At 38.6% G+C, this 27,575-nt stretch overlaps 1 pseudogene; it reads left to right on the top strand.

Moving 5' to 3' along the window:
* The first annotated feature begins 21,700 nt into the window (after window positions 1-21,700).
* The window catches only part of LOC150001960 (receptor-type tyrosine-protein phosphatase zeta-like), a 62,135-nt pseudogene continuing 56,260 nt past the window's right edge, over window positions 21,701-27,575 (top strand).

The raw sequence follows: 27,575 nt of genomic DNA, 5'->3' as shown, positions 1-27,575 counted from the left end.
GGTATTTCTTTCCCCTTCCCCTTCCCTGCATGAGGTGCACACCAGGAATCAGGCAGCACATGGGGTATTGCACCTGTGTATAAGAGGAAATAACCTGAGGAGGTTAATGCAAGAGCAGGGGTTATTTCTGCAGTGCCAGCACATAAAGACTGGCTTCTGGTTTGCCACTTTCTCCATGCCAAACACCTGTTTATTCTTAAAGACATGACAGCCACTATGTTTCTTACTCTTGAGAGCTTCTGTTGCATTTGTTGGCACTTAGCATTCACTCACAGTATTTTTAGATAGATTTTATGTTTATATTTTTTGTTTCCTGAAATAGATTTTAAACCTCTGAAGGGCCTGTCCTTTCATGAATATGATGGCCACACTGCCCAGGATTTAACTGAGATACCTGTGATAATCAACTGAGGAACCATGGATGTTTCACAAGCTTGTAGGCACAACAGCAAATCTAGTTGAAGCCAAACAAGCCCCAATTCTGGCATATTTTTTAATTCTGTTTCTTCAATTTTTTTCTAAGAATATAAATAGTAACTTTCAGGGGCAGGCATGCAAGAATTAGCATGTTTTATTAGCTTTATGTATAGTCTTTGACAAACTTGTAGACCCAAAACAAAGGATTTTAAAAGATTTAAAAACTAAACCAAGTACTCAAGTGTATACCTGAGAGCCAGCCAATAGAACTCTGAGGAATGGAAGATGTCACAGTGTTTGTATCCTTGAGGGCTGTTGTCCTGAGCAAGGTCAGCAACCCTTTCATAACCTGACTATTCTTTCCAGTATTAGAGATGAGAAACTATCATCCAAGTGTGACAAGGATGCCTTGGCTACTCTCCTCTACTTGGCTGTCAAGCTGGTTGTTCTTGCAGACTCAGCTTGAGATCACCTTCCCATGGGGCCTTCTTAACTCCTTCTCCTTGACTCCCCTCCCCCACATCTATGTGTTTCCCATTCTTTGAGCTCCCATAGCTCTGTGTTTACCTCTGTCATCTTCTACTTCAGTGTAGTCAGCAATGGTCATGTAGCTTTGCTCACTATGTACTGGATAATTTTGTGGGTTTTTTTGTTTGACTTACCTGATTTTCTCCTGGTCTGCAGTTTCCTCATGGATGAGGACTACATTTTTCAACTACGTGCACAAGTCTGACACATGGCAGCAATTTTCTAAATGCTTAAAATGAATGACTACATACAATAAATTTATTTCTTGAGCTCACCATAAAAATATATTTCTGATATTAAGAAATAGCTTGGAGACTTATGGCCAAGATGGAGGTATAGGTAGACATGCTGCATCTTCCTCACAACTAACAAGGAATTTACAACTACTTCAAAACTAAAAAAAAAAACCCAGAAGATCCAGAAGATCAAACTACATAAAAGTTCAACAAACAAAAAAATAAAAAAGAAATATTCAGTCAGACCATAGGAGGGGCAGAGCTGGGACAGAGAGAATGAGGTGTGGGGCTGTGGCAGCAGCTGCGGGGGCGGTGATTGGAGGCAGCAGCAGGTGGTGTGGCTGGCATCAGCTGCACAGGGACTGTAGCTGCAGTGAAAAGCACAGTCATATATTTTAAACCTGAGAAGCAATCCCACCCACAAAACAAACTGTTTCCAGCCCCAGACCAAACTGCACAGCTCACGGTTCCAGCACTAGGGAAAATAGAACTGCATTGCTTCTGACTATGAAAACCAGTGGGCGGTTGGGGCGCAGGAAGAAACTGCTGGTCTCTCAATGGAGGCAGCTTCTTTAGTATGGGAAGGGGGAGAAGTGCCTGGAAAAGGCACAAGTGCGAAGCAAGCAGCACTGTTTCCTCTCAGACCCCTCCCCCACATACTGCACCACAATGTGGTGAAATGAGTCACCAGTACTAATGAATGCCTAAGGCTCCACCTATTACAATGTAACAGGTGCAACAGTTCTACCTAAGTCAGAAAGGCAAACACAGAAAGCTGTCAAGATGAGGAGACAGAGAAGTATAACCCAAGGGGGGGGTGCAGATCAAATTTCCAGTGGGAGAACTGAGTGATGAGGAGATACCCAGCTTAACAGATGCACAGTTTAAAGCACTGGTGATAACGATGCTCACACACTTGACAAAAAAGATTAAGCATGACAGGGAAAAAATGAAGGCTATACCAAGTGAAATGAAGGAAAATCCACATGAAGCTAGTGGTGAAGGAAAGGAAACCAAAATTAAAATCAATGAATTGGAATATAAGGAAGAAATAAACAATCAACCAATACAGAAGGAGGAAACAAGAATTGAAAACAATCAGGAGAGGCATAGGAACCTCTGGGACAACTTTAAAAATGCCAACATCCAAATCACTGGGGTGCCAGAAGAAGAAGAGGGAGAGCGAGAAATTGAAAAATAATGAAGGAAAACTTTCTTAATTTGGCAAAGGAAATAGAAATACAAGTCCAGGAAGCACAGAGTCCCAAACAAGCTAGACCCAAAAAGGACCACACCAAGACACATCACAATTAAATTGCCAAAAGTTAAAGATAAAGAGGGAATGTTAAAAGCAGCAAGAGAATAGCAGAGAATTACCTACAAAGGGGTTCCTATAAGGCTATCAGTTGATTTCTCAAAAGAAACTTTGCAGGCAAAAAGGGACTGGCAACAAGTATTCAATGTGATGAAAAGCAAGGACCCACAACCAAGATTACTCTGTTCAGCAAAGCTATCACTTACAATAGAAGGAAAGATTAAGTGCTTCCAAGACAAGGTAAAGCTAAAGGAGTTCATCATCACCAAGCCCTTATTATATAAAATGTCAAAAGGACTTACTTAAGAAAAAGAAAATCAAAATTATGAACATTAAAATGACAACAAACTCACAACTATCAAAACTGAATCTAAAAAATAAAAACAAAATTCAACTAAGCAAACCAGAATAGGAACAGAATCATAGGTATCGGGATCACTTGGAGGGTTATCAGCTGGGAGGGGGAGGCAGCAAAATGGGGAAATGGTGCAGGGATTAGAAAGCATAATCAGTTGGTACAAAATAGATGGGGGGAAGTTAAGAATAATGTAGGAAAGAACTTAATATTCACAAGCCATGGTCATGAACTATAGGGGGTGGGATTGCTGGAGGGAAAGGGGGTACTGAGTGAAGGAGAGCAAAGGAAAATAAAATTGGGACTACTGTAACAACGTAATCAATAAAATATACTTAAAAACAAAAAGGAAAAGAAAAGCAGGGACCTACAACCAAGACTATTCTATCCAGAAAAGCTACCATTTAGAATTGAAGGGCAGATAAAGTGCCTCCCAGACAAGGTAAAGCTGAAGGAGTACTTCATCACCAAACCATTATTATATGAAATATTAAAGGGTTTTTTTAAGAAAAAAAGATCAAAACTATGAACAATAAAATGACAACAAAATCATGACTATCAACAACAGAATCTAAAAATAAAAACAAAAACAAACTAAGCAGACAACCAGAGTGGGAATAGAATCATAGGTATGGGGAGTATGTGGAGGGGTGTCAACTGGAAGAGGGAAGGAGGGAGAGGAGGAAAAATGGTGTGGGAATTAGGAAGCATAGTAGGAGGGTACAGAATAGACAGGAGAATGTTAAGTATAGTACAAGAAAGGATAAAGTAAAAGAACTTATATGCATGACCCAAGGACATGGACTGAGGGGTGGGATTGCTGGAGGGAGGGGGGTGCTGGGTGGAGGGGAGCAAAGGGAAAAGACATTGGGACAACTGTAACACCATTATCAATAAAATACACAAAGAAAAAGAAATAGCTTGGAGATGTCTCAGTTTTTGATGTGTTGGAGGAAGGGATCTCTGGTTCTTATTAGATTCTAGAAGGAAACTGGGGTTATTCTCTTTTTGTTCTCCCTCTTTGAAGTAAACTCACATTGGATTAGAGCAAATAAATATGAATTTTTAATTTGTAGCCTTTTAACAATTTGAATAATACAACCTTTCAGAAATGTGAAAATCACTAGTTGACCCACACTGAATGGTGAGCTATCCAAAGGCTACAGAAATTTTTATGTGTTAATAACTTTAATGCTTCCTAAAATAATTTAACATTTCTCTTCTTCCTCCTGTTGCTTCTCCTCTTCTCTTTCCCTCTCTCTCTCTGTCCCTGTGTGTCTCTTGGTTTATCTCTCTCTGTAACTGCAGCAGATACACATCTTATTTTGGCATCCCCTCCCAGCGATTTGCTCACAGGAGAACACACCCTTTTGGTCTTCAATCTCTACATCATCATTCAGAATCTATTCACCCAGTTGCTTGTTCTCTTTCAGCTTACTGTAATGATGGGTAATTGGGTGAGGACATGGCGATAAAGGACACACACTCACTTTCTTTTCTTACAGTCCAGCAGCTGAACAAACAATTACAAATTGTGTCAAGTCCCATAATAGACACATGTACAAAATGCTACAGGAATACAGAGAAAATGGGAATGCTCATTCACATAGGGGGCTCTGTGGGTATGCTAGGCTGGATCTTACGGGAAAAGTAAACATTTCCTCAGTGAGGAATGATGGCTCTCACACTCTGGGCACAGGACAGAGTGCTCAGAGGCCCAGGTCTCTGGGAGAGCACAGCATGTTTGCGGAATGGTGAGTGGTGGAGATGACAATTAGTGAGTCAGGCTGGGGAACATTGGGAATATAATGGGCCAAGGACTTCAGACTTGTCCTATAGATAATGAAGAACACAGGAGTTTTATCAGAGTCATCAAATTTTAGAAAAATATGTCCAATCTACCTGTTTTCCCTGCTTTAAAATAGTGGTTCTTAGTCATTAGAATGGATTACATGCTTTGGGGGGCTTTTCTTACAAGCTCCTGATCCCATATGAGAAAGTGCAACTGTGCTCTTGAATGCTCTCTGCTGAACTGAAAACCTATGATGAAAAGAAAATTTCCCATTACGCTGCCAGAAAATACCAGTCAAACCCAGAAATCAAAGTAAAGACCCAAGTTTTTTATGTAAACTAGTGGAATTGTTGTGACACTATTAGTTTTGTTTTGAACTTGAAGGAGGTTTTATCCACACAAGAATGCAAATAAGTCTTTCAACCTGTTTTCTAAACAACTTATAAAGATAGATCTCTCTTTCAAAAAAAAAAGCAAAATTTTTTTCTTTGAAATGAAAATTTTAATATAGTGCTTAATAATTCTCCTTCCAGGGATATGCTGAAGCTTTAAATGGATTTGTGAAATTGGGTCTTATAAACAGAGATGTATTTCCTGCCCTTTGACCTGAGGCCAAGCCTCTAACCTGGGTGAGTGACTCCAGAATTATATGTTGTCTGCTGTTCTGCAGAAATGCCTTCTGACACGGTCAGGTTTGAATTTTGGTTTGGACCAGCAGAAGAACCCTTTCTGCGGCTTACACACAGGAAGACGTATTCTAGTCCCAATTCCCCTTTCCCTTTGCTGTGTGGGAGGATGGAGAGAATGCAGAATCTGGATACTCAGACCTATTTCCTCAGCAACTTCTACCATTCAATGGCTCCCTCAGCCCCAGGAATGGACTTGCTCTCTGCACTGAGCTCTGTGCTCTGCCACTGGCATAAGTGGTGACCCAGTGAGAGGAGTTAAGTCTGGGCCTCCTGAAACTAACACAGGAGGGCTGCTGGTGATATCACAGAACTGGATTCCTAGCCTGTAAATCCTATGAGTTCTTTCATTTGGCCATTTTTAACCGAGTAATTTGAGTTTTCAGTTTCAGAGTTTATCCCCATATCTGTGTTGTATTAATGTCCTAGAGGCTTAAGGTTGGAAGGGACTTTGGAGTCTTTGAGCTAAATGTAAAGTAGAGCTCCCATTATCTGCTTAGAAATTAAGTTGCTACTAGCTGGTCATCCAACTTAAATTAATGTGTCCACATTCCAACAGTAGTGCTGAAATATATCATCAGGAAAAAGGAATTAATATTGCTAATCTGACTAAGTCTCCCCAAAGAAACTTTGGTATTCTTGCTAGTCAGTTGCTTTTAAATTTAGTGTTTTGTGAATCTGGGAGCCTTTTCAATTAAGTTTTACCTTCCATAAATGTACTTGTTGGACAGAAGTGAATAAGTATCTAAAAAGTGAATCTGGGGGTGAGGCAGCTGTATTCGAAAGGTTAATAAATGTGTTCTTGGAGCTGGTCCCAGTAACTTGGTAGCTATATCTTAAATAAAGGTTGGAATATATTTTTTTATGATCAGATTGAAAATATATTAGGTTTTATAGGTCAGGCAGTGTCTGTTAGCCTACTCAAGTCATCTGTAGAAAATATATCAACAAATGAGCAAATGCAGAAGTTCTAATAAAATTTTTATTTGCAAAACTAGGTGGTAAGCTGAATATGACCTCTGAACCAGAGCATAACTTTTTCTTTGGAAGCCTGTTCTGTCTAGAAAGTAGAAAAAACTTATGACTACTGTTTAAGTTTCTTCCTTTGAGAATTTATTATCTCCAAGGTCTTTCTCATCTCTGGAACCTACAAAAGAACTCTGGTTGCTACTAGAACCACAGCAATCAGCCCCTTCCACTTTATCCTAGCCAAAGTGGACTGCTGGTGGGTGAGGGAGGATGGGTGAAGAAGTGGTGGAGAGTATACACATAAAGCTCCTACAACACAGAGGTGCCTTCAGGCATTGTTAAACCTCTCACAGCTGTGGTGAATGAACAAGTTCATTCTGTTTTCTTAAATTTCCAATTTTCTGGGACCAATTCTTTTATAATTTAAAAGATCCAGTCATACATCAATGAAGGGCAATCTTTTGGCAAAATCACAGACTACAAACAGAAGTACAGGATGATCTTCTCACTATATTCTAAAGTATATATCATCTTCCCATTATATCCTGTATTTCAGTATCTAAAATACAAGATTTAGCTACAGGTTTATAACCTATTATTAAGCTGTTGATTATCAATAAACAAAAGAAGTATTTTAAAAATATATTCATAATTAAAATATAAGCCAAAGCTCTCTTAAAAATTACCAATAGGAAGAAGAGCAAGGGATAGAAAACCTCTTTGAAAAACTAATGACAGAAAACTTCCCTAACATGACGAGAGAAAGAGTCACGCAAGTCCAAGAAGCACAGAGGGTTCCAATGAAGATGAATCCTAACAGGCCCATCTCAAGACACACCATAATTAAAATGGCAACATTCAAAGACAAAGAGAGAATCCTAAAAGCAGCAAGAGAGAAACAACTAATAACATACAAGGGAGCTCCAATAAGGCTATCATCAGATTTCTCAGCAGAAACACTACAAGCCAGAAGGGAATGACAAAAAATATTCCAAGCAATGAAAAATAAAGGCCTACAACCTAGAATACTCTACCCAGCAAAGCTCTCATTCAAAATGGAGGGTGAAATAAGGAGGTTCCAAGACAAAAGAAGGCTAAAAGAACACATCTCCACCAAACCAGCAATGCAAGAGATGCTAAGGGGTCTGCTTTAAGAAGATAAAGAAACAGAGAGAGACAGAGAAGAAAACGAGTACAGAGGGGGAAAATGACAATGAATAAGTACTTATTGGTAATAACCTTAAATGTAAATGGATTAAACGCTCCAATTAAAAGACATAGGGTAGTTGAATGGATTAGAAAGAATGACCCACATAAATGCTGTCTACAAGAGACCCACCTTAGAACAAAAGATTTATACAGACTGAAAGTAAAGAAATGGAAAAAAGTATTTCAAGCAAATGGATATAAAAAAAAGCTGGGGTAGCAATACTTATATCAGACAAAACTGATTTCACAGCAAAGTCCATAAAAAGAGACAAAGAAGGACATTTCATAATACTTAAGGGAAAAATCCATCAAGAAGATATAACCCTTATAAATATATCTGCACCCAACTTAGGAGCACCCAAATATATAAGGAAAATTTTGAAAGACTCCAAGAAAGATATAGACAGCAACACACTCATAATAGGGGACTTTAACACCCCATTGTCAACAGTGGACAGATCTTCGAAGCAAAGAAACACCAAAGATATTGAGGCACTGAACAACACTCTATATCAAATGGACTTAGTCAATATATATAGAAGTTTTCACCCCAAAGAAGCTAAATATACATTCTTCTCAAATGCACATGGAATATTTTCAAAGATAGACCACATGGTAGTACACAAAACAAGCCTTAACAAATTCAAGAAAATTGAAATTATATCAAGCATCTTCTCAGATCACAATGGCTTAAAATTGGAAATAAACCTCAAGGAAAAAACTCAAAAACATTCAAACTCATGGAGAATAAATAACATGCTATTAAATAATGAATGGCTTAATAATAACATCAAGGAAGAAATCAAAAAGTTTCTGGAAACTAATGATAATGAACACACAACAACCCAAAACCTATGGAGTACAGCATAAGCAGTCCTGAGAGGAAAGTTCATAGCAATACAGGCCTACCTAAAAAAGCTAGAAGAATCTCTAATAAAAAATTTAACCCTACAGCTACAGAACTAGAAGAATAACAACAAGCAAAGCCCAGATCAAGTAGAAGGAAGGAAATCATCAAGATCAGAGCAAAATTAAATGACATAGAGACTAAACTAACAATTCAAAAAATCAACAAAAGTAGGAGCTGGTTCTTTGAAAAGATAAAATTGACAAATCTTTAACCAGGCTCATCTAGAAAAAAAGAGAGAGGACCCAAATAAATAAAATCAGAAACGAAAGAGGAGAAATCACAACTGATACAACAGAAATACAAAGGATTGTAAGAAGTTATTACGAACAACTGTATGGCAAGAAATTTGACAACCTAGAGGAAATGAACAAATTCCTGGAAACCTATAGTCTTCCCAAACTGAATCAAGAAGAAGCAGAAAGTCTGAATAGACCAATAACAACTAATGAAATTGAAGCAGTAATCAAAAAACTCCCAGCACACAAAAGCCCTGGACCGGATGGCTTCACAAGTGAATTCTACAAAACATTTAGGAAAGAACTAACTCCTATCCTCCTCAGACTATTCCTAAAGATACAAGAAGAAGGAAGACTCCCAAACTCGTTCTAAGAAGCCAGTATAACCCTAATTCCAAAACCAGGTCAAGACACAACAAAGAAAGAAAACTACAGGCCAATATCACTGAGGAACATAGATGCTAAAATCCTCAACAAAATATTGGCAAACTGGATCCAGCAACACATTAGAAAGATCATACACCACGATCAAGTGGGATTCATCCCAGGGATGCAAGGATGGTTTAATATTCGCAAATCAATAAACATAATACACCACATAAACAAAATGAAAGACAAAAACCACATGATCATATCGATAGATGCAGAAAAAGCATTTGATAAAGTACAACACCAATTTATGATAAAAACTTTCAGCAAAATGGGAATAGAGGGAGCATACCTCAACATAATAAAGGCCATATACGAGAAACCTGAAGCCAACATCATACTCAATGGGCAAAGACTGAGAGCATTCCCCTTGAGATCGGAAACAAGACAAAGATGTCCACGCTCTCCACTCCTATTCAACATAGTCTTGGAAGTTCTAGCCACAGCAATCAGACAAGAAAGAGAAATAAAAGGCATCCAAATTGGAAAAGAGGAAGCAAAGCTGTCATTATTTGCAGATGACATGATAGTGTACATAGAAAACCCTATAGACTTCACAAAAAAACTACTCGACCTAATGAGTGAATTTGGCAAAATAGCAGGATACAAAGTAAATATACAGAAATCAAAGGCATTTTTATACACCAACAATAAAAACTCAGAGATAGAAACTGAAAGAAAAATTCAATTTACCATAGCAACAAGAAAAATAAAATACCTAGGAATAAACTTAACCAAGGAGGTAAAAGACCTGTACTCAGAAAACTACATAACACTGAACAAAGAAATTGAAGAAGATACAAATAAATGGAAGCATATACCATGCTCATGGATGGGAAGAATCAACAACATTAAAATGTCCATACTACCCAAAGCAATTTATAGATTCAATGCAATCCTTATTAAAATACCAGCAACATATTTCACAGACCTAGAACAAATACTTCAAAAATTTATATGGAAACAAAAAAGAGCCCGAATAGCCACAGCAATTTTGAGGAAGAACACAGTAGGAGGAATCACAACACCTGATATCAAATTATACTACAAGGCCACGGTAATCAAAACAGCCTAGTACTGGCATAAGAACAGACATATAGATCAATAGAACAAAATTGAGAGCCCAGAAATAAACCCAGGTTCATATGGTCAACTAATATTTGACAAAGGGGGAAAGAACATCAAATGGAGTGAAAAGAGCCTCTTCAACAAATGGTGTCGGGAGAACTGAACAGGGACATGCAAAAAAATGAAACTAGACCACCAACTTACACCATAAACCAGAATAAACGCAAAATGGATCAAATACTTAAATGTAAGCCATGATACCATAAAAGTCCTAGGGGGAAAAATAGGCAGGGAAATTTCAGATATCCCACGTAGCAACATTTTCACTGATATATCTCCTAAGGCAAGGGAAATAAAGGAAAGAATAAACAAATGGGACTACATCAAACTAAAAATTTCTGCTCAGCTAAAGAAAACATCAGCAAGATGAAAAGGAAACCAACCATATGGGAAAATATATTCGCCAATGACATCTCAGACAAGGGATTGATCTCCAAAATATATACAGAACTCATACGACTCAACACCAAGAAGACAGACAACCCAATTAAAAAATGGGCAAAGGACCTGAACAAACACTTCTCCAGAGAGGACATACAGAGGGCACATAGACCTATGAAAGAATGCTCAACATCACTAGCCATCAGAGAGATGCAAATAAAAACCACAATGAGATATCACCTCACACCAGTCAGAATGGCCATCATCAACAAATCAACAAACAACTTGTGCTGGAGAGGCTGCAGAGAAATGGGAACCCTGGTGCATTGCTGGTAGGAATGCAGACTGGTTCAGCCACTATGGAAAAGAGTTTGGAATTTCCTCAAAAAACTAAAAATGGAACTGCCTTTTAAACCACAATTCCATTGCTAGGATTATATCTGAAAAATCATGAAACACCAATTCAAAAGAAACTATGCACCCCTATGTTCATAGCAGCCCTATTTACAATAGCCAAGTGCTGGAAACAACATAAATGCCCATCTGTAGATAAGTGGATCAAAAAACTGTGGTACATTTACAAAATGGAGTACTATGTAGCAGAAAGAAAGAAGGAACTTCTACCATTTGCAACAACATGGATGGAACTAGAAAGAATTTTGCTTAGTGAAATAAGCCAGGCAATGGAAGAAAAATACCTTATGCTGTCACCTATTACAGGAAACTAATGAACAACACAAACAAATGAGCAAAATTGAACCAGAGCTATGTAAACAAGAAGTAGACTAACAGTAACAAGGGGGGAGGGGGGAGGGAAAGAAGGGGGTAAGAAGGGGAAGTGTCAGTCAAAGAACATGTATAAATGACCCACGGACATGGGCAACTGATTGGGGACTGTATGTGGGGGAAGAGAGGGGCAGTGTGCAGGGAAGCAAGATGGGGAAAAAAGTGAGACAAGAGTAATGGAAAAACAAACAAAAAAATTTTTTTTAGTGGGGGAAAAATGAAAATGTTAAGAATGGAAATGCCAGTTCAGTGAATACAAGGACAAAGATTTTCCTTCATGTTGTATATTTTTCTCCCTATCTGATCCCTCCAGAGTTTAGCATTCTAAACAAGTAAGTAATGACATAACTTTCTTTGCATAGAACTAATAAGACCAGTTGTTAATAGAGGTTCTTTTTTTTTCTTTTTTTTTTGACCAAGTCTTTGACTGGAATGTCAAGCCTAAAGGAGACATGCTTGGGCTCAGGTTGTTACCAAAAAGCCCTAAGGAACTGGGAATGACTTTCAAAGGTAATAAAAGCCTGCAAGATAAAAGGCCTGGTACCATGGTTGGTTGTGCGGTCCACAGCAATCTTTCCAGGGAAGGAACGAAGGTTGTTTTCCTTAAAGATGGCTAGAAGGAACCTTAAGGCACAATGAAAAACCAGAAAGACTTGGAAAGGACAGGTGTGTACAGGCAAGGATGAATGCCAGATATGCGGCCCAGCTTCTGTGCCCTGAAGAGCAGTCTGAGGGTCACCCTCAATGTTCCTTGGGTAACTTCCAGCAAAGCAGAACTAAAGATCATAAGTGATCATTTGCTGCTCTTGTTGTGTTTATGCAGATGAACAGGATAAATTAAAAATAGACTTAATGTAGTCCCTTCAAAGACAAGGAGGGTAATCTTAGGGAGAAAAATCATTATTCAAGGAAAATCACAATGATCAGTGGTAGACTATAAAGTAGTGCAGCTAACCACCTTAAAAGTTTCTTTTCATTTAAAATATGGTTTCACTTGAAAATTAAACCATGTCTGTGATATCATCAAAGATATTCAAGTTGCAGGCAAGTAGAATGTCAAGTGCCTTGCAACTAGATGTCTTCCCAATAAGAGTCTTACAGATTTAGAGATTTGTTCGTGGGTTATGTTACATAAATTAACATGTGTTTTCTGTTTTCAAAGGGCATAAGCCTATGACCGCATTACCTGAATGATTATCTGTATATATAAACCTCACTTAATCCTGTCTGCAGCGCTGCCTCCTGAGACTCAATGGTTTGGCTGAACTAAATGGCTGGGTTGGTGAAGTATGGGGTGGTCTGTGGGCTTCACTTTAAAACTGGTTTCTCTTTTCTATCCTAATGGCTTGGACAGAAAGGACCCAGAGGTCTGAGAGGGGGGAAACCTAAACTATTTCCCTCATCCCAAACTAAGTATAATTGGCAAAGGGGTTTTGGACAGGTGAGATGTGCCTAGCACACCTTCCTCCAAAGAAGCCCTTTTTTTCTATTTTTTTCCCCTAATGTGGAACATTGAAAAATTAATCCCTGCCTTTTGTCATCTAGTAGTTATGGATTGAATGATGTCTTTTAACCCTTTTTGCCAAATCTGTTGCCCCCAGAACACAACAAGGATGCCAGCCTGTTAAACCAAGCATGCCGTTGTCCGGAGATCATCAACTGACCTGGAGTCTGCACGATCCTTCCCCATTTGAGAAGCCCACCCTCCCCTCCACAACTGCACTATTATTAGGGATTTCTGGACCCCAGGGTAGGTAGGACAACACCTATGTCCAGCTTGAAGCAGCTAGAGGAGCTTGAGACCTTCGCCCATTGTCCTCTACAAGATTACAAAGGGTCTTAATATCTGAGAGGGAGGGATAGTTATCTTTTACAAACCATGGGTATGGACTTGGGGGGGGGATTGCTGGGGGAGGGAGATACTGGCTGGAGGGGAGTAAAGGGGAGAAAATTGGAACTATTGTAACAATATAATCAATAAAATACATTAAAAAATAAATAAATAAAATAAAACAGAAAAGAAATTACCAATAGGATCTTACAGACCTATAAGTAAGAAATCAAAGCAATAAAAACCTGATGACAAACATAGCTTTATTTTTAGACTCCTGCTTTATGTTAACGCTGATTCTTAAAATATGAAGCCATCTGTGATTTCTACTATTAAATTGAAATAAACATTTACATTGGGCCAAAGAAGTTTGTACAATTTAGTCAGTAGTGTTTGGAATATTTTTCAGCTAATAACTTTAAACTTTTTCTCAGACAATTTTTACTTGTGCATGCATAAAACTTGAATGTATTTTAAGATAGTTTCATTTTAGGGGAAGAGAACAGTTCACTTTAAATCATTTCCACAGTTTAAACTTGGGATTATCTTTTTGAGGACAAAATCTACTAATGATTTTGTTCAGAATCACAATTTTTTTGGTTTTTTAAAGTATATTTTATTGATTATGTTATTATATTAATCCCAATTTTCCCCTTTACCCCCTCTTCCTGATAGCCCCCTTCCCTCCAACAATCTCCCCCTTAGTTCATGTCCATGGGTGATAAGTATAAGTTCTTTGGCTTCTCCATTTCCTACACTATTTTTAACAGCACCCTGTGTATTTTCTACTTACAAATTATGCTTCTTAATCCCTGTACCTTTTCTCCCACTCTCACCATTCCCTTTCCCAAATGGTAACCATCCAAATGATCTCCATATCTATGATTCTTTCCCTGTCCTAGTTGTTTCCTTAGTTTGTTTTTGTTTTTGGTTTTTAGATTCAGTTATTCATAGTTGTCAGTTTGTTGTGATTTTAATGTTCATAGTTTTTAAGTATGTTTTATTGATTATGTTCTTAAAAGAGTCCCAATTTTTTAATCTTTGCTCCCCTTCACCCAGCACCTCCTTCCCTCCAGCAATCCCACCCCCTTTAGTTCATGTTCATAGGTTGTGCATATAAGTTCTTTGGCTTCATCCTTTCCTATAATATTCTTAACTTCCCCCTATTTTGTACAAATCAATTATGCTTCTTAATCCCTGCACCATATCCCAATTTCTCCCCCTCCCAGCTGTTAACCCTCCGAAGGATCCCCATACCTATGATCCTGTTCCTATTCTGGTGTTCTTAGTTAGATTTTGCTTTTATTTTTTAGATTCAATTCTTGATAGTCGTGTTTGTTGTCATTTTAGTGTTCATAGTTTTGATCTTCTTTTTCTTAAGTAAGTCCCTTTGACATTTTACATAATAATGGCTTGGTGATGATGAACTCCTTTAGCTTAACTTTGTCTGGGAAGTACTTTATCTGCCTTTCCAATCTAAATGATAGCTTTGCTGGATAGAGTAATCTTGGTTGTGGGTCCTTGTTTTTCATCACCTTGAATACTTCTTGCCACTCTCTTCTTAACTGCAAAGTTTCTTTTGAGAAGTCAGCTGATAGTCTTATAGGCATCCCTTTGTAGGTTACTCTCTGCTTTTCTCTTGCTGCTTTTAAGGTTCCCTCTTTATCTTGAACCTTTGGCAATTTAATTATGATGTGTCTTGGTGTGGTCCTTTTTGGGTCTAGCTTGTTTGGGACTCTCTGTGCTTCCTGGACTTGTATGTCTATTTCCTTCACCAAATTTGGGAAGTTTTCCTTCATTCTTTTTTCACATAAACTTTCAATTTCTTGCTCTTCCTCCTCTCCTTCTGGCACCCCCATGGTTTAGATTTTGGCACATTTAAAGTTGACGCAGAGGTTCCTGAGCATCTCCTCATTTTTTAAATTCTTGTTTCCTCATTCTGTATTGGTTGACTGTTTTTTTCTTCCTTATGTTCCAAAATCACTGATTTGAACTCTGGTTTCCTTCCCTTCACCATTGGTTTTTGTGTGGCTTTTCCTTTGTTTCAATTAGCATAGCCTTCATTCCTCCCTTATGTATTTTTCATACTCAAGCATATCTGTCAAGCCTGTGAGCATCTTTATCAAAGTGTTTTGAACTCAGCATCTGTTAGGTTGGCTATCTCCTCATTGCTTAGTTCTCCCACTGGAACCTTGATCCGTTCCCTCTTTTGGGCCATACTTCTCTGTCTCCTCATTTTGACAGGCTCCTGTGTATGTTGGCCTCTGTGTCTTAGGTAAGTTGTCACTCTGTTACATAGTAAGGGGTGGAGCCTTAGGGCTATCCCTAAGCCTTAGGGCTTGTCAGTACAGGGCTACCTGTTTCACCAGGCTGTGGCGCTGTGTGGGGGGAGGGGTCTGAGAGGGAACAATGCCACCTGCTCAGCACTAGCCCCTCTTCCAGGCACCTCTCCTACCTCTGTATGGAACTGGCACTCCTCTAGCTGTTGCCCTGGCCATCATTCCCAGAGTGGGTAGGTCTGCGGATATTCTAGGACCATGGGGGCCCTTCAAATAAGTGGACTTTGCTAAAAAACTGGCTGTTTCTTCCTCCGTCCCAACCCTAATTGGTTTGCACAGTTAGAAGCAATGAGGCTCTTATTTTCCCTGGTGCTGGGACCATGAGCTGTGCAGCCAGGTCTGGGGCTGGGAACGCTCCCCAGGTATCCCTCCTGACTTTACAAAAAGTGTGACTGTGTTTTCCACTGGCCTGCCACTGCTGTTGCCACCACACCCTGTCCTCTCCACCCCTGCTCCAGCTGTCCTACCTGTCTGGATGAGTATTTCTTATTTATATATTTGTTTGTTGGACTTCCATGCAGCTTGATTTTCTGGAACTTCTGGTTGTCTCTAGTTTTGAGGTAGTTGTATTCCTTCTTAGCTGTGGAGGAAGATGCAGCATGTCTGTCTATGCCACCATCTCGGCCGGAAGTCCCAGGATCACTTTTAAGTTTACAAGAGGGACTTGGAAATCATTACAAGCAAAATTGAAGAATCATGTTCCTACTTTCTGTGAGTAGCTCTCATATATTTTGAGATGATTTTATGGTCTTCTGACATCTAGTGGACATTAGTAGAAGTATCAATAAATACAGTAAAGATGTAGTCTGTACCTAAATTATTATTATTTTTTAATTATTTATTTATTTGTTTGTTTGTTTGTTTTATTTTTAGAGAGAGGGGAAAAGAGAAAGAGGGGGGAGAGAAAATCAGTGTGGTTGCCTCTCACTGGCGCCCCCAGCTGGGGACCTGATGTGCAACCTAGTAATGTGCCCTGACTGGTAATCGAACCAGCAACACTTGGCTCGCAGAACGACAGTCAATCCACTGAGCCACAGCAGCCAGGGCCTGTACCTAAATTATTATAGAATACATTTTCTTTCTCTGAATTCATAGGGGTTCTTTTTAACTATGAAAAAATCATCTACTTATTCTCAAAGGAATTCCCAAACTTAATTCCTTAATAAACAAAAAATAACATTGTAGATTTACAATGATAAATCCTGTCTCTCATTCATATGTTATATATGCTTTTATTTATGCAATGTATACATATTTATATGTGTATGACTCATTCATATACTACTGCTAGCATAGCATACATTTGCTAAAATCGCTAATACTAAATACTGTATGTAAAATTTATTTTAATTCATAAGCCAATTGTTAGTTTGGGGTGCCCTCGTGTGCTTATGAAATACTACAGTTTAGTGTAGAGATAAAGATTTTTGGTGATATCCTGATACTGTTGAGGCATATTTTTATTGGATCTTGAAATCGTTTTTGTAGCAGGGACAGTTGGGTGACCTATGAATGATCTTATTCAGTGGCTTTGTAACTTTGATATCCCCTGTAAAAAAAAAAAAAAAACCAGATTCTATGAGCATATTAATTAATCTTTGGTTTTAGTGACCTTTCTCTCCTTCTCTTTTGCAAACTTATCCAGCCTATGAAGAGATACACTTTTACTTTGCTTCATTTGCACAATATCATAAAATTTTACAATTTTATCTTAACAATTAGTCCAAACTATCACATTCTGAATGTATTTAAGTATCAAAGTACTTTCAGTTAGGACTAAGTTTTTGGCACCATCCCCAGCATAGTCTTGAATTCTATTTTAAGTCCCTGAAAGATTTTCAAAATATCACTTTTTTCAGATGAAACAAACCAATCTTCTAATTCTCTGAAATTAACCACTTAATCAATTTATTATGCTAAAGTGGGATTTTGGTCAGCATATCTGAAAACTACTGAAATGATAGTTCTACTTCTTCTCCTATGGTTTTCTCTGGTTGGTAATTTTAAATTATTTCAAGGAGTTTTCATAAACAGATGGTCCAGTAGTAGACCATCTTTTAGAATTAAAGTTCTCCTCATCCTGAGCTAAGTAAATTTTTCAGGTACCTAATAAGAGAGATAAAGGCACCAGAAACTTGTAGATGTCCTTTGTTCATTTATTTCTAAAAATAAATTAATGCCAAATATTAAAGACAGCGATCTAGTTAATCTAGAAATAAAAAGCTATGGTGGTTATGCTTATAATTTGTTAAGATCTATTCAGAGAAACAATAATATAAGAGAACATACAATTAATCCAATAGCAGTAGTAAAACAAAACAGACAACTGAAAATGGCACAGATTACTTCATCAGAGGTGAGACCAATTGACAGAGCCCTTTTCTGAATGGAAAGGTAGGACTTGAACTGATAAAGACAAGCAGGAAGGAGGAAGTATTTCACCTACAGGAAATGACATAAACAAAATCTCCACAGTTGGCAAGTGTAACCTTTTACATTCTATTGAAATAAAATACAGCAATTTTCATAGAATATATTTGAGGATGTTCTTTAGATCATCTTCAAAGAGAATTGCCTGACTTCGAAAGACAAAATATCTCTAGCATAATCAATGCTTTACAATTTTTTTTTAAATGAAAGTTGTGTTCCTGACCATTGTGGCTCTGTTGGTTGGGCATTGTACTGAAAACCAAAAGGTCACCAGTTCAATTCCTGGTCAGGGCACATGCCTGGGTTGCAGGTTTGGTCCCTAGTCAGAGTGTGTACAAAAGGCAATAGATTGATGTTTCTCTCTCACATCAATGTTTTCCTCCCTCTTTTTCTACCTCACTTTCCCTCTCTCTAAAATAATAAAATATTTAAATGGAAGTTGTGACGGATAACAGATGTGACACAGATCAAAACCACAGTGGAAGAAAGATTTAAAATAACTCCTTAGGAAATTATAGAAAAAAGTATCTATTGAAATATGTTTGATTTCAGATATGTATAGAATAATCATAGAGCATAAATGATATATTCTTCTTGAAATGTTGACAAAAGGCAATATTGACCTCATGGAGATTTGCAGGATTTGATGGGTAGGAATAATAAATAACCCATCACCTTCACCAGAATCTGAGAGGTATCTGAACTTCATAAAGTCTAAAATCTGCTAGAAAAGAAATAGAAGGTGTGTGTTTATTCACATGTATATAGTATTTTCCCAGATTTAACAAAAGAAAAGGTGTGTAGAGTTATGTTTTAAGAAAAGTTTAATAGAAATTATAAAATTTATCATACCTTATGGCAAAAGAATAATAAAATGACTTTGTGTGAAAATATAAGCAAAGAGAAAGGAAAGCAACATTGTTGTGGTATTTGTTAGAAATTGCTAGATCATATAGAGAATATAGATGATATATTTTGGGAACTTTAGTTGTAAAGGGAGGAGGGAGTGGAATAATAATTAGAAGCTAAATTAGAGATTTTTATTTATGTTCCTTTTAAATAGGAGAGATTTACTTCATTTAAGCTATAAATGATCTACTTGAGAAAACAAAATTGAAAACACAAAATAGAGGGAAATACTCAGTTGTATTCAATTCTGCAAAAGATAACAGAGAATGAATTTAAAGCAAAGGGTAGCAACTGGATGAGAAGGTGGAGTTGGTTGGTTTCTCTTTTTGAAGTTTTAATGTTAAGAAATGTTTTGTTTGTGTGTGTCTGTGTGTTTTGTTTCTTTGTTTGTTTGTTCAGTTTTTGGTCTGGTGGCTTCTCCTTTCTCTGTAAACAGTAAGGTCACCTGCTGAGAATTGGGGGAGAGGAGAGGAAAGTGAAGGTTTGAATAGGGCATTAAAAAGTTTGAAAGTTTCTTGGTAGAGGGTGAGAGTATGAAGTGATATCAGAAAACTAGGCACAAACCCAGATTAGCAAAGATTTGCAAAAATGAGGAAGAGTTCCTAAAGTCCATATTGCTAAGCTTAATATTGAGCCTCAGCAACATTTTCTATAGGATTATAAAACAAATTTATAAGAAATTCTTAGTATAAGAAGGATATCTGTCACCAACACATTTTCCTTGAGAGCAAGTCAAGGCAATCTATTTTTCTTTCTTTCTTTCTTTCTTTCTTTCTTTCTTTCTTTCTTTCTTTCTTTCTTTCTTTCTTTCTTTTTTTAAATAAGTTTTGGGGGCTCATTGGTTAAGTGAGCATATTATTCAGAAAATAATTTGGTGAAATCACTTGTGTTGTCCTTATGAACAAGGTATAAAAATGTGAATGTAAAATTTCATGAAGAAATATAGACCACTAGTGAGGAAATTTGTCTGGGCAAACTTTGAGAATATTCACTTTTAGCATCAGTACAATCTAGATCATTAAAGCAGACACACTTCTCAGAGTTGTTACATATGCTTTAAAAAATACTTAAAACTTAATAAAATTATTAATCTCTGGGTGATGATGCAGTCACTAAGCTTGAAAAATTGTTTCATACACAGCAGCTTTTTCCAGCGTAAGAGACATGATCATAAACACATATAGTTTGAGATTCAGATCATTCCTACTGATACTGGTCAAGGTGCACTGACTAATTTGTACTCAGCCACATTTTTCTTCTTTTTAGGGACATGGACTTAAAAGATATAAGAGATGACAATGCTGACAAACTGACAAATCACATCCCATATGGACTAAAAATATCATATCTTGAGACCGTTGGTCATTTAATTTTCTAAATAGGTGCTGAAATGTATTGCATAATCAACAGTTATAAAGAGGGGGGCAAAACAAAACAAGAGAGTATGGATCTTGGTTTACTACTGACCTGGGTATTCTTTGACCATTACAGTGGCTAAGTGTTCATGAAAGACTAGGTCACCTGAATATTATTTCTAAAATAAACAAATATTAAATAACTAGTAGTAGAAACATATTTTGACAAGTTGTCTGTAAAATGTCTGGGTAAGTCTTAAGTGGAAAATATTTAAAACAAAATTCAAAACAAAAATAAAAAACTCTTTCTCTCAGGATGGCTTAAAATTTGTGGTTTATTCCAAAGATACACTCATATACAGTGATATATGCTGGATATGCAAATACTTTGGTTTTTGAAATCGTTCCTTCATTGTCATTTTATATTATAAGAAGATAATTGCTACTTAGCTTGTTGCCAGATGAACTGAGCAGAGAAACATAAAAACAAGAAAACAAATACTATGTTAAATAACACACCAAGTAAATAAATACAACTACAATGTGTCTTCCTTTCAAAGCTGTGGTATCTCTTAATTCAATTACTTCATTTTATAGCATTAAAATAAAGGCAGGCATAAAATGGATGTATTCATTAAGTTTAATTACACTGTACAGGGTTGATGGTAAAGGTTATAGAATAGAGGCATGACTTCTATGGAATGATGCTTTATGAAGATTAACAGTATAATGCAGTATAAGATATTATCAAGATTTAGTTTTTCTCTTATTTTCTTATGTTCCATTAAATCTTATTTGCTTTTCAAAGGAGGAAGAAGAGGGAAAAGACATTGAAGAAGACACTATTGTGAATCCTGGTAGAGACAGTGCCACAAACCAAATAAGGAGAAAGTGTTACAGCAGATTCAGAGAGAATAAACCAGTCAGAGACAGTGGATAATGAAAGCAAAGGGTTTATTGCCAGCGGCCGGGCTGAGACCAAGTCTCCAAAATGGCACCAACCCTGAAGGGGGTTTAGGGCAGGGTTTATATAGGGTCTTTTCCTTTGGCAAGAAAACGACTCCAGCAGAAAGTAGGGGTGGGGAAGCTGCAGGTAGGTATGTATGTGACATCTGGCAGCAACAGGGACAAGGTTTATAGGGTTATCTTCAGTCATAGTTGGCTGCTTAGCCAGATTCTTTGCAGGACAGACAGCTCTGCAAAAAGGCCAGATTCTCTGCAAGAGAAAAGCCTCAAAGAGGCAATTACTTTAATGCTAGCAGCTGACACTGGCAAATTTTTACAGGCCTTAGGCAATGGGGCTCTTAGGGGATGACTGGAAATCCTTAAAAGGAGTGGCTGAAGTCCCTACATAATGAACCCCAGATTTTCACCACAACAAACTACAGTCACATAGGGACACAATACAACTAGGCAAAGACTAACCAATCCCCAGCAAGAGAAAGTTAATTTTACATATATGAGGGCACAGCCCAATATTGGATCAGGTCAAAAGGACTTTCTCCAGACTAGTCTCACCAAGATACACAGTGATGGACCTGAGAAGACAACTGAGTCCTCTTCTCCAGGGCCCACAGGTGTCACATGGTCACTCAGTCACAGATATGGAAAGGCCACCTTATACTTCCTCCCAACTGAAGTAACACCTCATGCTTTTACTCCATCCTCTGGACAGCGTTGTTCGGTCCTCACTGTGGATATGATACACTCACAGATGAATCAGCCAGTACACAGCAGTGAGCCACCTCTTCAAGCTTCCTCCAGTAGTGAAGTCTTTCCTCTAGTCACCCCTTTGTTACTTGACAGTCAGATCCTCAACACTTCCACTGCCACTTCAAGTAGTGATTCAGCCTTGCATGCTATGCCTGTACTTCCCAGTGTCGATGTGCCATTTGAATCCATCCTGTCTTCCTATGATGGCACAACTCTTCTTCCATTTTCCTCTGCATCCTTCAGTAGCAAATTTTTGACCATCTGTATACAGTTTCTCAAATCCTTCCACAAGTTACTTCTGCTGTGGAGAGTGATAAGGTATCCCTGCATGCTTCTCTGCCAGAGACTGGGGATGATTTACAGCAAGACCAGCCTTGCTCAATATCCTGATGTGGTGTCACATGAGACCACGACTCATGCTGCTTCAGAGACATTGGAATTTGGTGGTAGTGAAGCTGGTGTCTTTCATAAAGCGCTTATGTTTTCTCAAGTTGAGCCATCCGGCAGTGATGTCATGGTGCATGCTCATTCTTCAGGGTCTGCACCTTCTTATGCATTATCTAGTAATGCGGGCTCCCAACACTTTTTCACTGTTTCTTACAGTTCTGCAATATGTGTGCATGATTCTATCCATGTATCTCATCAGGGTTCCTTATTTAGCAGCACTGGCCACACACCGATGCCTCGGTCTTCCTTAATAACCTCAACCACCTCATTGCTGCAGCCAGACCTTGGGCCCTCGGGTGATGGGGAGTGGTCTGAAACCTCCTCCGATAGTGACTTTTTTTTACCTGACAGAGGTGGTCTGACAGCCCTTAATATTTCTTCACCTGTTTCTGTAGCTGAATTTACAAGTCCCACATCTGTGCTGGGTGATGATAATAGGCCGCTTTCCCAAAGTGACATAACAGATGGAAATCAGACTGAACTGCACATTTCTTCTTTCAGTGAGATGGGTTACCATTCTGAAAGCACAGCCGTGCCTGATCTGTACAATAATGTAAATGGGTTGAATCCATCTTTACAAGAATCCCATTTCCATTTCTAAGGCAAAGGATATTTCTCCAAGCTCTCTTGCTTATATTGCCACTAAGGTTTTTGATCATGAGATTAATGAAGTTCTAAAAAATAACTTTTCAGTTCAACCTACACATGCTCTAACTTGATCATCTGGTGATATTTCTCTTCCACCTGTGCTTAATGCAAACTCAGAGCCAGCATCCTCTGACGGTGCTTCTAGTGAAATATTGTTTCCAACTCAACTCTTATCTTACAAGAACTCAGCTTCTTTTAACACTGAACTATTATTGCTGCAACCTTCCTTTCAGACCTCTGATGTTGACACACTGCTTAAAACTGCTCTTCTGGCTGTGTCTAATGATTCAATATTGGTTGGAACCCCCAAGGTTGATCAAATCAGTCCTACAGTATTGCATCCTATGGTAGCAGATTCTTTTTTTTTTTTTAATGTGTTTTATTGATTATAATATTAGATTTGTGCCAATTTCCCTTCCCTCTGCTCCCCTCCACCCGGTGGCCCCCCTCCCTCCAGTTGTCCCCCCCTTTTAGATCATGTCTATTAGTTGTGCATACAGTTCTTCTCAACCTCTCTCTGTCTATTCCATTCCCTCCTACCATGATCCTTAATTCCTATATCATCTCCCTCCCTCTCCCCATTCCCCCTCCCTGTTGACCTCCCCCCAATATGTTCCCCGTATCTATAGTTCTTTTTCCAGTCTCGTTGCCTGTTTAGTTTGCCTTTGTTTCAATTCCCTAGCTTCTGTTGTTTCTTGTGATGCAGTTTTCATTTTAGATTTCATTGTCTTGATCCTCCTTTTTCTAAACCAGTCCCTTTAACATCTCATATAACAGTGGTTTGGATCTAATGAACTCTTTCAGTTTTATTTTGTCCTGGAAACACTTTCTCTGTCCTTCTATTCTGAATGACAATTTCGCTGGATAGAGTATTCGTGGTTGTAGGTTTTGGATTTTCATTACTTTGAATATTTCTTGCCAGTCCCTTCTTGCCTGCAGGGTCTCCCTTGAGACGTCAGCTGATAGTCTAATTGGGACCCCTTTGTACATGATTCTTTTCTTCTCTCTTACTGCTTTTAAGATTCTCTCTTTATCTTTAATTTTTGACATTTTGATTATAATGTGTCTTGGAGTGGTTCTCCCTGGGTCCAGTTTTTTTGGAACTCTCTGTGCTTCCTGGACCTGTAAGTCCACTTCCTTCCCCAAGTCTGGGAAGTTCTCCTTTATTATATTTTCACTCAATTTTTCAAGTTCTAGTTCATCTTCCTCGCTCTCTGGCAAACCAATGATTCTTATGTTGGGCCTTTTATAGCTGTCCCAGAGGTTTCTGGTCCTATCATCGTTGCTTCCCATTTCCTCTCGCTGCATTGTTTGACTGCTTGTTCCTTCTCCATATTCCGGTTTGTTGAAATGAACTCTGGATTTTATTTCCTCACCATCTGTCTCATATGTGGTTTTGTTCCTTTCGTTATGAGTGTTTTTCGCTTCTTTCTCATCTTTTTCCAAATCTTTTGTGAATTCTGTAAGCCACCTGATAACAATGGCCCAGAACTGATCATCTGACAGGTTTCTTATCTGTTCATCTGTCAGGTTCTCCATCTGTTGCCTGGTGAGCTGTGCCACCGGGATTTCTATAGTTGTCTGCCTCATTTTGACAGATGCGTTTTGTTTTCTTGGGCTGGCTGTAGGGGGCAGTGCCTGTGTACTCGTCACAACCCAGCGACCGGCGCCTGTCCGCGACCTATTTCGCAGCCCTGTGGCGCTTTCTTTGGGGGCGGGGGTCCAAGATGGATTCACACAGTTATTCCGCTAGGAGACCGGGATCCGTCCTCCTGCCCCCATGGGCCTCACTGTTCAAGGTGATGTGGTGGCTGCTTTCCCCAGCGTTGGGTTCGTGAGCTGCCGGGGGTTTGACTGCAGCCGGGGTTGTTCTCCCCGCCGCTGTCCCAGGTGCGACCGCAAACAGCTCCGCCCCCTTTCTCTCGTCCTACCTGCCCAAAGAGCGCCGCTGGTTTATAACTTCATATGTTGGGCTTCCGTGTAGTTTTATTTTCTGGAATTTCTAGTTATCCTTTGTTTTGAAGTAGTTGTATTCCTCTCTAGTTGTAGAGGGAGACCTAGCGCATCCGTCTAAGCCTCCATCTTGGCCGGAAGTCCTATGGTAGCAGATTCTGTTTCAAGTGAAAACATGCTGCACTCTACATCTGTGCCAGTTTTTTTAAGTATATTTTATTGATTATGTTGTTAGAGTAGTCCCAATTTTATTTCCCTTTGCTCCCCTCTACCCAGTACCCCTTTCCCTTCAGCAATCCCTTCCCCCTTAGTTCATGTTCATGGGTTGTGCATATTAAGTTCTTCGGCTTCACCTTTTCCTATATTATTCTTAATTTCCCCCTGTCTATTTTGTACCAACCAGTTATGCTTCTTAATCCCTGCACCATTGTCCCATTTCTCCCCCTTCCTCCTCCCAGCTGATAACCCTCAAATTATCTCTATACCTTTAATTCTGTTCCTATTCTGGCTTGTTTAGTTGGACTTTGTTTTTATTATTTTGATTCAGTTGTTGATAGTTGTGAGTTTGTTGTCACTTTAACATTCATAATTTTGATTTTCTTTTTCTTAAGTAAGTCCCTTGTACATTTTATATAATAATGGTTTGCTGATGATGAACTTCTTTAGCTTTACCTTGTCTGGGAAGCATTTTATCTGTCCTTCTATTTTAAATGATAGCTTTGCTGGATAGAGTAATCTTGGTTGTAGGCCCTTGCTTTTCATCACATTGAATACTTCTTGCCAGTCTCTTCTTGTCTGCAAAGATTCTTTTGAGAAACCATCTGATAGTCTTATAGGCACCTCTTTGTATGTAACTCTCTTTTCTCTTGCTGCTTTTAGGATTCTCTTTATCTTTCACCTTTGGCATTTTAGTTATGACGTGTCTTGGTGTGGTCTTCTTTGGGTCTAGCTTGTTTGGGACTCTCTGTCCTTCCTGGGTTTGTATGTCTATTTTATTCACCAAATTTGGGGAGTTTTTTCCTTCATTATTCTCTCACATAAACTTTCAATTTCTTGTTCTTCCTCTTTTCCTTCTGACACCCATATTATTTGGAGGTTGGCATCTTTAAAATTGTCTCAGAGGTTCCTATGCCTCTCCTCATTTTTTTAAATTCTCATTTCCTCATTCTGTACTGGTTGACTGTTTTTCTCTTCCTTATGTTCCAAATCATTTATTTGAATCCCAGTTTCCTTCCCTTCACCATTGGTTTTGTGTGGATTTTTCTTCGTTTCATTTAGCATAGTCTTCACTTCTTCCCTTATGCATTTGCCATACTTAAGCATATCATTCAAGCCTGTGAGCATCTTTAGCACCAGTGTTTTGAACTCTTTGTCTGTTAGGTTGGCTATCTTCTTGTCTGTGAGGTTGACTATCTCCTCATCACTTAGTTCTCCCAATGGAACCTTGATCTGTTCCTCCTTTTAGGCCATACTTCTCTCTCTCCTCATCTTAACAGGTTCCTGTGTTTACTTCCCTCTGTGTCTTAGGTAAACCTCTCACACCTGTTACATTGTAAGGGGTGGAGCCTTAAGTATTCATCAGTACAGGGTAACCAATTTTACCAGATTGTGGTACTGTATGCAGGGGAGTGGTCTGAGAGGGAACAATGCCACTTTCTGAGCACTTGTTCCTTTTCTAGGCACTTCTCCCACTTCTGTATGGGACTGGTACCCTTCTAGCTGTTGCTCTGGCTGTGGTTCCCAGAGTGGGTGGGTCTGTGGATATTCTAGGACTTTGGGGGCGCTTTAAACAAGTGGACTCTGCTGAGAGACCGGCAGTTTCTTCCTCCACCCCAACTGCCTCTGATTTACACAGTCGGAAGCAAGGAGGCTTTATTTCCCCCGGCGCTAGGACCATGAGCTGTGCAGTCTGGTCTGGTGCTGGGAGTGTTCCCCAGGTGTCCCTCCTGACTTTTTAAAATGTGTGACTGTGCTTCCCCCTGGCCTGCCACTGCCGCCACTGCTACCACTGCAACCACTACTGATGTCATTAACACTGGACTACATCTTCTCTACCGTAGCTCCACCCTTCCTCCATGTCTGGATGCGTATTTCTTCTTTAAGTCATTTTCCTTTTGGACTTCCATGCAGTATAATTTTCTGGAACTTCTGGTTGTCTTTAGTTTTGAGGTAGTTGTATTCCTTCTAAGGTGTGGAGGGAGACATAGCGTGTCTGTCTAGGCCTCCATTTGGCTGAAAGTCTTATACCAGTTTTTAATGTATCACCTGCTTCTAATATGCCTGCTACATTACTTCAAGGTTTAACTATATCTTATGCAAATAAGAAATATTTGTAACCAGTCTTGCTGAAAAGCAAAAGTTTCTACAATACTCTTGTCTGTGTCTATGAGTTTCAATTTTCTATCTGACATATGAATGAAATTATATGCTTCTTAGCTTTTTCTGACTGATTTTCCTTAGCACAGTGTTCTAAAGGTCCATTCATATTAGTACAAATGGCAGTATTTCATCTTTTTTTGTGACTGAGTAGTTGTATATAAGTTATATATATGTTGTGTGGTGAACACACAGTG

This window comes from Furipterus horrens, unplaced genomic scaffold (assembly GCF_987537825.1).
Source record: "Furipterus horrens unplaced genomic scaffold, mFurHor1.1.pri manual_scaffold_9, whole genome shotgun sequence".
NCBI lineage: Eukaryota > Metazoa > Chordata > Mammalia > Chiroptera > Furipteridae > Furipterus > Furipterus horrens.
This window is presented reverse-complemented; position numbering and strand designations above follow the sequence as displayed.